Source organism: Anas platyrhynchos, chromosome 4 (genome assembly GCF_047663525.1).
Source record: "Anas platyrhynchos isolate ZD024472 breed Pekin duck chromosome 4, IASCAAS_PekinDuck_T2T, whole genome shotgun sequence".
Taxonomy (NCBI): Eukaryota; Metazoa; Chordata; class Aves; order Anseriformes; family Anatidae; genus Anas; species Anas platyrhynchos.
In genome coordinates, this window is record NC_092590.1 from 74,173,802 (window position 1) to 74,188,807 (window position 15,006).

Consider the following 15,006-nt stretch of genomic DNA (forward strand, 5'->3'; position numbering starts at 1 on the left):
CATGGCACCTTCCCTCCGCAGGTTGTTCCTCCTCTCCTGGGAGCTGGGGATCTGAGGCAGGCCAAATCACTCCTTGGGAGAGAAATACAGAACTGCTGCTCTGGCCATGAAGGATCCTGCCTATTTGTCTACCCAGAACCACATTTATTTCCTTTCCTACCTTTGTTTCTTATCACCCTTTCCCAATATTGTCCCATCTGATGTTGGCAGCTGTTCCTCTTGATGATTTATTTATTTTTCTCCCACTCCCTGCTATGGAAACAGATGGCTCCGAGCCAGCTCCAGCACACAAGTGGGTAGGCAGCAGTCAGCGCAGTGCAAAGCGTGGCTCCAGAGAACCCTCGCACCACTCTGGGAGGTCACGGCTGTTTTGTGATGGTGACAATCAGGCTGCATGCAAATATATTCAAATCACAAAAGGGAACAGCCACAGGGACCACTTCCCTCTCTCTCTGGTGCCCCAGTGATGCTTCTGTGAGCCCTGCGGATGGAGCCACTTCATGTGAGTGACACAGGCTTAAAATGGAAGAGTGCTGGGGCTGAAAAGAGGTGAGCAGCTCTAGTGAATGCTGGAATTACCTCAGCACCGTCCATTTTCAATCCTTTTTTGCACAGCCGTGAATTAACTGCCTGGCCTCACAGCACTAGATGACACCAGCCGTGAGCTGTGTGGGATTCAAAAAGGGATGAGGTGTTTGTATGGGAAGTGTTCCCTCTTAGGACGCTTTGTTGATCCCATCACAGGCTGCACAACCCAGAGAGTGCAGTTTGCAGGTTTTCTCCCCAGTGCATGCCTAACTTCAGAGAAAAATAAGTTTCCACTAGGGCTGTGGTGATGCTTTTTGCGTGAGTGCCTTAGTGCCATCTCCTGGGTGGAAAGGGAAATTCTCCCTTTGGAGGTGCAACGTGTGCCCCAAACACCCTCTTAGGCCAGGCTGTGCAGGTAGTAGGTAGTGGGATGTGAGTGTGGCATTGGGGTGCCACACGGTGCCCCATCCCCTTAAATGCTCGGTACATTTCCTCCCTAAGCCGCATAATGGGGACGGCTGCCCAAAGAAAAGGATGCCCTGGGACCTTCCCTTCTCATCACCATGAACTTCCACGTAGCGTTTTCCATCCTTAATTTTGTCCTTTATGCTTCCAAGCATACAAGAACAAACTGAAGGTTGAACTTTTTTCATCCTTTATAGGAGAATCCATTCAAAATGATCAGAAGGTAGCCCAGTAATTACTATTGCCCTACTTATAATCTTTCTAGCTCTCACTGCAGATTCCCTCCCTGGTCATTAGAGGTGTAAAATGTGCTTGTTGAACAGTTTAATGAATTACACAGTGCTGAAAGCCTGCCTAAAACGTGTCTGTGGCCATACTGGTCCCCACTACAGAACATCTCCTTCTTCATGGGGCGACCAAACAGCCTCACCAAAGCTTCCTGGGAAGAGCGTGGTTTGGAAGAGCTAATAGTCGGTGACAGAACAGGCCTAAAATTTCAGAGGTGTTTGTACAAACATAACTAGAATCACGAGTGAAGCCAGCAGAGCTGAACCAGCATTTGGGATCTCTCACGGCTTTGGTGGTCGTGCCCTGGATCACCGAGCAGAAGCGCGTCCCTGAAGGGGACTCCTCCAACACAGCATTTCTTAATTGCAAGATTAAGACTCGTTGTGTGCTTATAGCTGAAGTATGTTGGAGAATGGTGTTGGAACAGGTTCTTCACGTCTTATTTTACAACGTAGTAGACATTAAGCAGCTGGGAAATGCCTTTCTGCAGTGGGGACTGGAATGCTGTGTGCTGCAGTGAGGTCTGCACCTGCCCAGGGCTTGGCCACCAACTCCAGGAGCTATGGGCAAAGGGAAGGAGCCAACGTGCCCAGTAGCACATTTCAGCAAAGCAGGACTTCATCAAAGCTTTGGGAGTAGTACAGTTTTAATAACACTTTCTTGAACCACTGATGGAGCATGAAAGAGATGGGTCTGGTTGTGGGACTCAAGTCACAGAAAATCACAAGCACCTAAGTGGTCTTCACCGCCTTTGTTTGAGCTCACCTAAATGATGAGAGGTTCTTCACTTTGGTTAAAAACCAAATGAATCATCCAGCAGAAACTGAAAGAGAATGCGTTATCGAGCAGGAGTGACGCCGTTTATTGTGTACACATCGCCCTGACGCAGCCACAAGGTAAAATAAAAGTGAGCTTACAGTTATAAATAGCTACGTGATGATCACCCACACTACAAATGCAACTGCTTGGCCTGTGCTTGGCTCAGGGACCAAACCCTTCACGTCATTTTTTTGTTCTTTCTCCTTTGGAAGACCACACACATGGCTGCGTTGGGCTTGGCACCATGGTGTTGTGATTGGGTTGGGTGCTGCTCACTGGATTTGCTGACTGTGCCTCCATCAGATATCAGCTGCTGGAATTTTCCATTTATTATTATTATTATTATTATTATTTTGTTTTAATTGGAAACTGCGTATTTTCTGTAATATTTAAGTTTTGATTTTTCCAGGTTTTTGTTTTTTTTTTTGTTTTTTTTTTTTTTTTCAATTCTCCTTTGATGACATCAGAATTAAGCATTTCACCTGAGATCGTGTAGCCTTTGTAAGACATAAGCCAGTGAGCAGTGGTGCCATGCAGCCAGGTCTATCAGACCTAATCTATTCTAATTTTATACTGAACCAAGCCTATATGCACCATTTCTTCTTCTTCTTCTTCTTTTTTTTTTTTTTTTTTTTTTTTTTTCTTTTTTCTTTTAAACAGTGTCAAATTGAAACACACTATCATAGTTGCTAATTCAGTTTTCATCCTTCCATGTCCAGCTGGGGACACACAGCTCTGTGTGCTACTCAACAGTTGAAATGAGATGCCAAAGACATAGGAAAAAAAGAAATAGATTTTATTTCTCAATAGGCTGCATATCTGGGGAAAATATTCCAGCAGATGAGACGTGGCTCCTAGCCAGGTTGCTTATAATGAGGCACTTAATTGAATAGGTCAGCAGGGCAAATGGTCATGTCAGAAATCTCCAGCTCCAAGCAACATTTGAGAGTCTTCCAGGCTGGCTGTGCTAACTGCTCGTGCTTTCAGTCTCGGTGCACGGTATGAGATTTCCCCGTGTTTACCAAGGAATGCACGTATAAAAATTGTGAACAAATACAAGAAGAGAAAACAAGCACTTAAGAATTTTAATCGAACCGTCTTGAGTGTCGTGTAGAAGAGCAGACGGGCTGAGATTTGCTGCTGTGTATAATCACCTACAGCCTCTTGAATTCAGCTGTGACACCTTCTGGCATAAAACTAATTTATCTGGAAGGGCAGATTGCACCGTACGTGCCAGAGAGTCTCCCAAAATTGTGGCTTTTCTCACTACAGCATGATGACCATTGTGTATCCCTGCGGGGACAGGTGGGCTCACACACCCTGAAAGCTCCATCCCAAGGCAAGTGAGTTCCCAGGAAAGATTCCTTTTTGTTTTGAGAGGATCAGGCTTTAGAGCACTTAAAAAATAAAATAAAATGAGGTTTTATGTTAGCTGTTCCTTGTTCCTTATGAACAGCTTTGCAAGACCGGTGCTGAGTTAGGCTCCTTTACAGGATCATGCTGAATGGACTGGTGCTGGGAACCAGGTGTGATGGGGCGTTACAGATGGGGTAAGAGCAGAGCCCTTAAAAATAGGGACGCTGGCTGAAATCAACCCCTGAGAGACAAGCAGCCCCCTGAGGCCACTGGAGAAGTATAGCCGTGAGAACTGGGAAAAGTTGCTTCAAGCCCAGGAAAACAAAAAAAAGCAAAGAAAAAAGGAAAAAAAAAAAAGAAAGAATGGGTGAAATAAAGAATAAAGAGCTGAGCAGCCATTGATGTGCCTGGGGAATACAATGACCCCACAGCACGTGGGGATGGGGCAGAGGTCGATGGCTGGAGGCTGCATCTTATAAAAACCCAGAACTTGGAGTTAGGAGGAGATGAGGACCTCATAGCAGGGGATGAAGGTCCCCGTGGGGTCCCTGGAGCAGCAAGCGTGCTGCCAGCCCCACAGCCCCTGGGGTTTCAAGGACCTTACGACGTGCAGGAGGAGGATGGAGGGCTCTGGACCACGATACGTGGCACAGCGCTGTGTTCGCAGGAAAACATTGCAGCGGCATTTCTGCCGTGGTTTAGAAATTTGGGACTGGTTTTTAAACTGGGATCAGGCCTCCTTTCCTTCACACAGTTCTGTCTTTCCCAGGAAAGGGCAGGAAAGCAGAACAACTTGAGAAAAATCAAAACGTGGTCTTTTAGAAAATGATAATGGTCTTTTTCCATTTGTTTTTGACCCAATCTGACCACCCTCCTATCCCAGGGCAGTCAGCTATCCCTACAGTCAGCACCATCCCAACAATGCAAGCACAGGGTAAAATCCAACTGAATTTGTAAATAGCTTTGTGGCCAAAAAAGAGTTTGTTTTTCTGAATGAGTGCTGCATTGAGGGAACCCCTTCTTCCCCCAGTTTCATCCCCGGGGATGAAGGAGGGAGAAAGTGCCTGTGTGAGCTCCAGGCTCCCAGCCCTGCTGGGGAAGGAAGGGCTGGGCGGACTGGGGGTGCTCCTGGGGACAGGGCTTGCACTTCAGGACAGAAATGAGAGGCTGGAGATGCCAACCCTGCCCTGAGTCACTGCAGCTCTGCAATGCAGGTGCCTTCCCGCAGCTGCTCCCACCACCCCTGCGGGATGACCGCTGCCTGAGTCACTGCCTCACAAAGCTGCTCCTGGATTCACGTTTTCCACGGTAACTGCTCGTCCTGTAACAGATGCTTTCCCATTCAAGCACTGTTGTTGCTTTTTTTTTCCCTTGGAGATGGCAGCGACCCACTCCTTTTTCAATCAAAAAGCTGACCACTATGAATAATCAATGGTCCGATCTGGGGGTGGCAGTAAAAAATGACCTTTTTTTTTTTTTTGTTGGTTCCCATATTTAAACAAATCATGGAGAATGGGGTAGAAAGGAATCCTGAGGGCACACCTATAATGCTAAATCAGAGGGTCAGGCAGTCAGATGAAGCATGGGACCATCATGGTCCACCTAACCGAGCAGCAGCTTGCTCTGTGGCTCCCCAAGACAACCTGCTAACGAGGGTCAGCCTTAATTAGTGCGGATGAAAGCCAGCTCAGGATGCTCAGCCTTGTGTCCAGGGTTTCTTCATGACCATTTTTCATTTAGTGTGTGTATACATGTGTCTGGATGAGTATTTCTCAACCCAGTGACAGGCACAACACTGTATCTGTAGGAAAAGAGTGTGCACCCTGCACCCAGGTGCCCAGGACCTGAAGTGCCCACATTACAGCTCCTCCTAATCCATCCCGTGTGCATCACAGCTTGCTGCCTGCTCCCCGTCACCACCTGCCACTTCTCTATCACGACCCTCTCATTAACAGAAGTCTTTCATCCTCTTGCTAAGCACCCGGGTGAACTCCAGTAATTAGCAGCTTTGCAAACTCAATTCACAAAGCAGAGCTTGAAACCTGGCTGCACACCTTCCTCTGTGCAGCACCACGTCCGTAGCTGAGCCCTTGCTCATCCTGTGGTACCCTACAGGCATTTATTAAGGGCTACACGATGACGTTCAGCTTTTATCTCTTCTCGCCTGCATCAAGTTTAGCTCTTCTGGCAGCAAAGATTGCAGAGAGGTGAAAATGGATGACTAAATAGCTGATGTGGCATGGGAAGGAAGCATATTTAACCACCCAACCAGTGAGTGGTGATATCCAGAAATGCCAGGAGCATCGTGGTGGTCCCTGCGTGCCCTTCACCTCCAGGTTAGCACTAATTGCATTGCCGGGCTTGGCCCTGCAGCACAACACACAGCAACCATTGAAATCCTTTTTGTGTGTGTGTGTGTGTGAAGACAGCTCAGAGACATTAATCAGCCAAATTTAAACCTCCTCTGCCAGCTTGTGAGATCTGCATTTTCCCTCCCATTCTGTGGCACACATTGCTGAAGCCTATCACTGTTCAGCAGGCATTTTGCAATTATAAAGTAGGGTTATTAATTACAAAGCACCTGTTTCAGGCAATTTATTGTGCCAAGGACGAGGCGAAACCTCAGCCTTTCGTGTTGAGAACACAACATTAGGCCTGCTGCGTTCCAGTTTGTTTCAGGAGGACGCCACATGGCAGTGGGTAACAAAATAATTGATTTAGTCTAATGCTTAGCTGGGAGCTTCAGCACAGCTACACAATATCACCACAGCTCTCACTGAGGCCTTCAGCTTATGTCAGGAATCCCAGGAGCATCTTCAGGACAAGCAGTAGCACTGTAAGTAAATTTGGGTCCTTCACGTGTTCCTGTTGAGACTCATGGCTTGTTCTCCTCCAGGTTTTTGTAAGCTGTAGTGAGAGCCTTGGCCATGGCTTGTAGGGCTGAGGAAGGATTTTTTTTTTTTTTAATTATGCCCAAAGCCCCATCCAGCCTGGCCTTAAAAACCTCCAGGGATGGGGCATGCACATCTCCTCTGGGCAGCCTGTGCCAGTTTCTAAACCATGAAGAATTTCTTCCTTTTATGTAACCTAAATCTGCCCTCTTCTGGTTTAAAGCCATTACCGTTTGTCCTGTCACTACACACCCTGGAAAGAAAAGGGACTGAAGGGTTGGTAAAGAAAAGCCATGCAGGGATTTAGGTACACGAGTCCAAATGATGGCTTTGAAAGCTGTACTGGAAGTCCATGCATCCCTGGAGTTTGGGTGTCAAAGGTCTCGAGGGAGTTGTCTGTATGCCAAAACAAGCAAACAAAACCCCACCACCACCAAACATTTGTTTCTCAGCTCAGAAGCAGAATTTCTCTGGGTTTCCCTTTTCTCGGTGTTTATTGCCAATTCAAAAAAAAAAAAAAAAGAGGTACAGATGAGTCCCACTTAAAGGGATTAAAAACGATGAATAACAGAAAATTAAATCTTTAAAAAGCAAATGGGCTTTTCCTCAAGCACAGATTGGGAAGGGTAGAGTCAGAGCACTGGGTTTAAGCTGGGTATTTTTCACGTGTCAAAGTTTTAAGTGGAAAAATACAGATTGGATCCAGTCCTGTTTTTTTCTACTACATTTATCACTGATGGGGATGACGATGAAACACAGGAGAAGGACGTGGCTTCAGAAGGAACAGTGAGTGTGACAGTACTGCCAGTAGCCTGTAAATTACACACGGACAACTGCAGCTCCTTTAATCTTATACTCAAGGCCAATTGATAGATTTTCTGGTCTGCACTGGTGGAAAGCCACAGGCTCTCCTGGGTACCTCAGGAGCATGTTTTGGGGGAACATTGCCTCTGCTGCTAATCCCTGACCCACTTCTGCCTCTGCGATGAATTTATGCTTGGCCCTGGTAATGTATTTTCAGTATTTTCTGTTGCACTGTGAGCCAACAGAGGGTACGGCTGGGTAGCTCACTACCAGGGAGTTCAGCACATCTTCACACACTGCTATTTTTCTTCTTCAAAGAGATGCGAGCACTGGGTTTTCCCCTTATTACTTTCCCATGGATTCAGTCTTACAGAAAAGCAATTTCAGCTGAGATTAACTTATCCTTATAAAATGCCTGCATCTTTGCTTTCAAGCTAGTTATTTTTCATCATAGATTATCTATTTTTCAGCCAAACTAAAAGGATTTTTGCATTTTAATGGGATTTTTCATTGTATTGCTAACTTAAGATGTTCTGCACGTTCTGTTTCTGGCATCAGCAGCCTTCCTGTGAACAACTTTATGAAGTCTCAGAGATACTTTTTTTTCCCTTTCCCTGTTTTAAGCATGAAAGGTTGGGTTTCATACTCATCCTGCTGCCAGCAAGGCTTTCGGCAACCCGCTGTCCCATTGGTATGGGATTTTCATGCAATAATTAGAGGCAATAAGCCATTTTTTTTGCAATCAGCCTCATCAACCACCTTTCTGGCCACCAAATTCCTAAGCACCCTCTCAAGAAGATGCACAGAGGAGCCTCCATAACACACCCTTTTAGCACGCCTTTCAGTTTCGGAGCACTTCAGGCATTTTTGGCCGAGGTCATCCTAGTTTTCCAGCCCAATCTTTTAAATACATCTATTAACATTCAAGCGGAGGAGGATGCCACTGCAGATCAATTACTCAACACGCTCTCGCTTTAACAGCCGAGCTGGCGAATTGCATATATTGGCTTGGCGAGCCACAGAAGCACAGTGCCCACGAATGAAATGCTGCTTACTTTTTAAACGCCAGCCTGGCTATCAGAGGAACCTGGGGAATACGATCGATCCATCAAGCAACATCCTGGGGAAAAAAAAATAAAAAAGAAATAGAGTTGCGGGTTTCTGCTCCGAGATCTTCAATTTTGTGACTCACGCAATTTACAAGCGAACATTAAAAGAGTTCTCGGGCTTTAACTTATTGCAGTGCAGGGGCTGCCAAACTTTGCTGATTGCTACGCCTGTTAAAAAAGATATGAAGAAATTTCACATGCAAGGTTCCCCTCCTAATGCATGTTTAATTAAAAACTTAATTGGCTTGAGCTAAATAATTCTGAACCCTGCTAAAGTAAATGAACATTTAAAGCACCCTCGAGGCCATTATAACAAGCGCTAGCCAGAAAAATAGGATTTAGTTTCACCACGAAATAAAGGCTTTACCACAACACAAAGGGAAACCGAGACCCGTCCAACAGCCAAGAGGGCAGTGGGCAGGAAAGCCCAGCCTGAGTGGTGGGGACCCTGCCCTAAGTCACAATTTTCTTCTGCTGCCAGAAACTCTTCTGGATTCTGTTCCCCAAGAGATTTTTCTTGTCTATATTTCCACAATGTCTTTTCTTCTTTTTAATGGAGTAGCATTTCCTTTTCCCAAGCAGTCCTCTCACTGCAAAGAGCTTGAACCGCTCTAATTAGTGCAGCCTTTGAGGACATCTTGTGTTTGCACTAAAGAGGAGCAGCACACAGTGCTCCCCATTAACGCCTTGTGCAGCATGAACTTTATACAGACAGAAGAAAAAAGGAAAAACAATGATCAGAAACACCATCTTGATATCCCTCTCAATTTTTCCTAGGTTATTTCAGATTATCTGGTAGGCTGACATCTGATGACCCATCAAAGAGACCCATTCCTCAGGATGCAGCTCTGGGACTTGCAGCATTCTGCATCTGGGGACCGATTTCCAGCTAAATCTCTGCTGACCGTCCCCGCTGGGGACAGACAGAAGCCAGCAGGGACCAGGCACAAGTGCTTTCAATTCAACCTCTTGAATAAGAAGTGTACAGCTCCTCCCTGCGCTATTTCGTGGACCTGTTGATCTCTTAGAGCTGAGGCTGGCAGCCTCCTACCTCTGCTGATGCACTTGTGGGGGTCTTGGCTGTCTCAGCGATGGCTTCAGCTGAGATAATTTCCCTCCTTTTGCTTCTTGGTGCAACGTGGGACTCCAGCTTCAGCACCAATGCACTCTTCTTCAGCCACGGTCTGAGATTTAAGGGATGAGTGCTAATTATTGACCACAAGTTTCTGCCAAACATAGCCAGTTCCAAGTGGTTCATGTCAGATTGCCCAAAATTGCTCTTGGTTGACGGAGGATGGGAAGGTCCCCCCACACCTGCCCAGCCACCCAGCCCTCACCTCCTGCTCCTCAGACACTTTCCCAGGTAGTTTAGCTCCTGTTAGCCACCAATCTCAAAAAGATATTTAGCAGAACATCTAGAAAAATACACTCCCACTCTGGATGAACTCACATCTCTCTGCTGACAGAGATACCACGGATCTCTGATCTGACTCTGTGTCTCTGCATTAGCACGTGTCCCTGCCTGTGTGCACAGATGTCCCTGCTGAGCACACCATGCAGAAGGAAATCTGAGAAGAGCACGCATCTCTGTTTTTGTCTAGCTTCTATTTCTCCACAAAAAGATTGTTTTTCTATCGATTTGGAGAGAGGAGCAAGTGGGAGACCAAAAGCCCATCAGGACAGCTGGCTGCATACTCTCCATTTAGATAGGTTCTTGGTGTGCGGTGGTAATAAGTGAAAAGTACATCAGGCCTGTTGTGAAGATGCAGGTAAGAAAAGTCATTTTAAATTCCTCAAATAGAAAGAAAGTCTTCCCCGAATTGCCTAGTGCTGGGCTGCATCCTGCCCATGGGTTTGCTGTGGCAAGGGCAGAGGATGCTCCCCTTCAATAGGATGCAGATGTACGATGCAAGTGTGCAATAACAAAAAGTTGTGTTGTGCAAGTACAAAATGTGCAAAGTACAAAATCTGCCCAGCTTGACTTGTCTTTAAGAATGAGTGCTAACCCTGCCTTGCCCTGCCCGGTTGGATTAAAAGGCCTTAAGGGTGCAGAGGGACATGAACTCTGCGCCCACCTTTGCAAACAGAAGACTATTATTTTGGGGTAATAATATAATGTAAAAGACATTTACAGGAGAAGCAGGCTTGTAGTGGAAATAAAGTGGAAATAATACCTCTCTCTCAGCCCCAGGAAGGTGCCCCTCTTCACTCACCAGACTCATTGGACTCCTTGGGCTCCTCTTGACCTGGACTTTTTTTTTTTTTTCTCCTTTTTTTTTTTTTTTTTTTGGCCAAAAAGGCAAATTTCACAGGACCAGAAAGAAATGAAGTGAGCAGCTTTGTAGCTAGGTAGCTAGGTGCCTAGGGAACTCATTTATTAAGTGGGGAAAGCCTTAGAGACTGGTATTTTAGTACTGGTGAATTTTCCAATAGATAATCACTGAATAAAACCCAGAAGGCTTGGAGCTGGCCTCTCTTCCCTTCCAGAAGCTGCTCTGGTGACTACAGAGAAAAGACTTTCCAAAGCTGCTGCACTGTGAGAACTGCTCCTGGAGCTGGGTGCCTTCTTCTTCTACTGAGAATTAGGCATTTCTGAGAATTTCAGCTCTTGCCCCCTGCATTTGTAGCTGCTGGGAAGCTTCCTGTTTTGTACAGACACCAGGAGTTGAGTGCAGTGCAACCACAGACCCAACACAGACTCTAAATCATATAGGCTTATACTCCAGCCCTTTGCTCTCACAAGGATGGGAGTAAAATTCATGGAAAAAAGCAGAGAAGGAAGAATATTGCTCCATTTATCATAGAAATTGTAGCTTTGGCCCTGTAATGGTGAAACCTGATTTCCCCTGAAAGCAGTCTTTTGACTGAAAAATATAAAGTAGCCACACTACTGTTATTAAATATGTGTGATTTTTTAGCACACACATAAATATATAAGTGTATATATATCATATCTTGGTATACTCCTTCTCAGATATGTCTGTGATAGAAGCTCAAACACCAAAAGCTTGTAAAATGGAAGAAAAATGTGTATTCTCTCATTGACCAAGGCGTTCAGCAGAATTAAAGGTTTCCAAACTCCGTTAGGATCAGATTGCTGGAGCGAGGGCCAGCCATGAAAAGAGAATAACTAAAAAGCAGGAAAGTTTATGTTTTAATATTCCAGATCAGGCAGTGGAAAGCAGGGAGACAGTGTGAAAGGAGGTCTTTGGGGATCCACACAGACTGACACAGAAGTCAACAGCAAATCATTTCTGGTCTTTGTTCATAAGTTATGAGAAAGTAATAGAGAAAGAAATTCAGGCTATGGTTTTTCATTCCCTTCCCCACTTGCTTTACATTTGCTCCTGGAAAGGATGAGCTTTTGAGAAGATGGATTTTTGCTCTGTTCCTAAAAAGCCATGAATTCCAGCTCATGATAGTTCATCTCTTTGGATAGATGCCTTGCCCTCCATTCACCTCTTCCAAGGAACAACCTACAAACCCAGGCTTCCCTCCCTCCTGCTGCTCCAGCAGCCGTGCCGAGCTCTTCATCTCTTACCTTCCTTCACTGGCTGTGCATTTACATGCCATCCCTTCTCTCACCATCCAGGTTTTATGACCTAGTAAGATTCACACATCGAACAAGGAAAAAAAAAATAGTCCTCGGAGTATAACATCTAATTTCCAACACATGCTCCTTCCATCTCCCCAAGGCTTGCCTACCTCTGGAGCAAAATACCACGGCCAGCGTTTGATTTCCCATCAAAGTGGAGCAGCATGTTTCTCATTCTGCTAGTTTAAACACATCCCCGTTTCGACAAACGCTTTCATAGATATTCAGATCAGGTGTGTATTCTCAGCACAACGCTGAGCAATTATCCCACACTTTCCGGTGAAGCAGCAATGCTGGGACTGCTCTGCTCAACTTTCCGCCCTGCGAGGCATGGTATGGCATTAGTTAAGCTTAAGACAAGTGATGTTGGTTTTTATATGTGAATGCTCTACGGATTTAGCATCGCAAAGTTACCAAAGTTAGTCATTTTTTTTTCCCTATGTTGGCAAGGGAATTAAGTTATAAAGCTCTAAAATATTTTGTAACTGTGCTTGTGATTTTATGAAGAGGTACTGGGGGGAAAAAATAATCATGTTCTTAATGAAATAAAGTTATTTGTTTCGAAGGAAGTGTGTGTAGATCAGGCTTTATGATTTGTAAATATTTTGAGATCCTCAGGTGAAAATACATATTCAGATGTGAAATATCAGCCTTGCCAGACAACTTTTTATTCTTCAGCTATGAATCACATCAGTAAACAAGTCCCTGGTCTCTCCTGGATTTGGGATGAAATGCCTTGGAAAGAAGAAATATCGATTTGCTGTTGCTGTATTCTTCAGCATGATGTAGCCTGCTACGCTTGTATTTATGTCTAATTCGCTTGATCTGGGTGGGCAGTGATAAGATTTGAAGGGAGATATTCGATTAAAGCTAAAAATAAACCGCATTTATACTTGCTGAATGACAAAAACGTAATGCAGTTGTTTGCAGAGAAGAGCGTGATATATCGACATAGCACAGGCAGTTCTGAGATTTTACAGTCGAATGCCACAGAAGCCTACTTCTTTTACTCCCCCCAATTTCCCTGTCCACCCAAGTACCTTTTCTTGATCAATAATTTGCTACTGTGAGTCCTTACTGAAGGTCAGGCACCACCGTCCTGACATCACTGAGAGATAAAACTCTTGCTCCAGGCGCATTGGAAGGAGCCGGCGGGGTGAAAAGGCAAATTTCACAGCTCGGCAGCCGGTTTTGGCTCGAGCCGTGCTGGAAATGCTGTGCATGTGAATGAGGCTGGGCCCCACTGATAGGAAATCACACAGCAAGAGGGTGATTTTTCAAATAGGACCGTAAAAGGTAAACAGCGATGGTTCTTGTTGGAGCAGATGGGTCCTGGCCCAGGAGCTGTCAGGAAATGTGTGCCATGTCGGCTTAGGAACAGCATTTAGGAAAAATCGTGTTTCAGAAATACTCTGCCCACCCCACCCCACTCCTGAGACACCTCAAAGTCTTTCAGGCTTTTCAGAGGTACCTTTGATTTTTGGGGGGTGAAGCTTGTCTGTAGGAAATTCGTAGAATCATAGCAGCATTCAGGTTGGAAAAGACCCCTACAATCATCCAGCCCAGCCTTTAACCTAGTACTAAAGTCCAGCACTAAACCATGCTACCAAATTCTACATCTACACGTTTCTTGAAGACTTTCAGGGATGGAGACTCAACCGCTTCCCTGGGCAGCCTATTCCAATGCCTCACAGTCCCTTCAGTAAATAAATTTCTTCTACTATCCAATTTATTGGGTATTATATATTCATATTTGTTGGATCTGAGACTTAATCTTTTGGCTCCATCTTCTGCTCAGCCCAACGTGCTTTGCCTTGGCACTGGGCTGCCCGGATGCGTGTAGTCCCAGGACAGAGAAGAAGCTGTGCTGTGCTTCTGGCAAGACCCTGCTCTTCCAGCTGGGGCTGTGAGGACTTAAAATTTGCCTTTGCTGCACCGTCTGCAGCTGTGTGAGAAGATAAAGCCTCGTGAGGACATCAAGGTCTCACCTAAAGCACACTTGAAGCCCTCCTCCTCACCACTTGGTCCAGAGCAGGGCTTCCAGGCATCAGCCTCACTCCTGCACAGGAGGTGCCTGTAAAGATTTTAATACAGAGAGGGCTCTGCTTTTTATTTCAAAGCAGGAGGCCTAACATGTGGTTTCACTGTCCTTTATTTTGGATGCAAAGCTAAATTTGACATCCTGTGTTAGAACTGCACAGCCCAGTTAAGGCAGGGCAGCCCCAGAGGAGCGCTCAGCTTTTATTTGTGATACAAATGCAGCTTGTGGTCCCATTCAACTTGCTTCCCGAGGTCCATCCAGGGCAAGAAGTTCCTATTATGACAGCAGAGGTTTGGCAGGAGCAGGCCTGGGGTTTGGTCTCGGCGGCTGCTGCAGGTGTAGGATGTGCAATGGTATAGGAGAAGAAAACCATACCCAGGGAATGGTTGTGTTGTGCTCGTAGCTGTTGTCAATGTGGGTGTCTCCTCTTCCACTTGGACAAAGCTCCATTTCCTCATGTCTTCTGGGTTGCAGAAACCATAACACCCTGCTGTGGGTGTTGCCGTTGAGTGCACTGGCCCGTCTTTTAGTGGCTTCTCTTCTGCAATGTTTACAGCACACAGCAATCCCCGATGTCCAGTGAAATCTTCCTCCCATCTCCTCTCAATTACTCAGCCTAATCCTTGTCAGCCTGTAATCAAGCCAAGCAGCCTTGTGAGACACTAATGTGTTTCGTGGTTGTAGTTTGCTTGCCAGCACCGATGACATTTGGAAAGACAGTGGTGAGTCATGCGAGACAAATGGTTAGTGCCTTCTATTTTTTATGTATGTATATAATTAGATTTTTCAGCACAAGAGAAAGCAGCCCTCGTCCAGCTTGTCAGGAAAATAATAAAAAAGGGAAAGAAAATCTTCTTTGGCAACTTATTTCAGCCTGAGAAGTGGTTTTCATGATAAGTGTCTTTAGATGAATTTTTTTTTTTTTTTCCCAGAGATTTATAAATTAATTTCACTGTTGTTGCTAGAAATGAATAATAGAGCCATGAGACAGAATTGCTGGAAGCAGGTAAAAATCCTGCAGCTATTTAAATAGGAACCGCACGGGTCTAAGTTACACAGCTCTGCTACAAACCCAGCCTAAATATCCCAATCCAGGTGCTTAGGATCAGA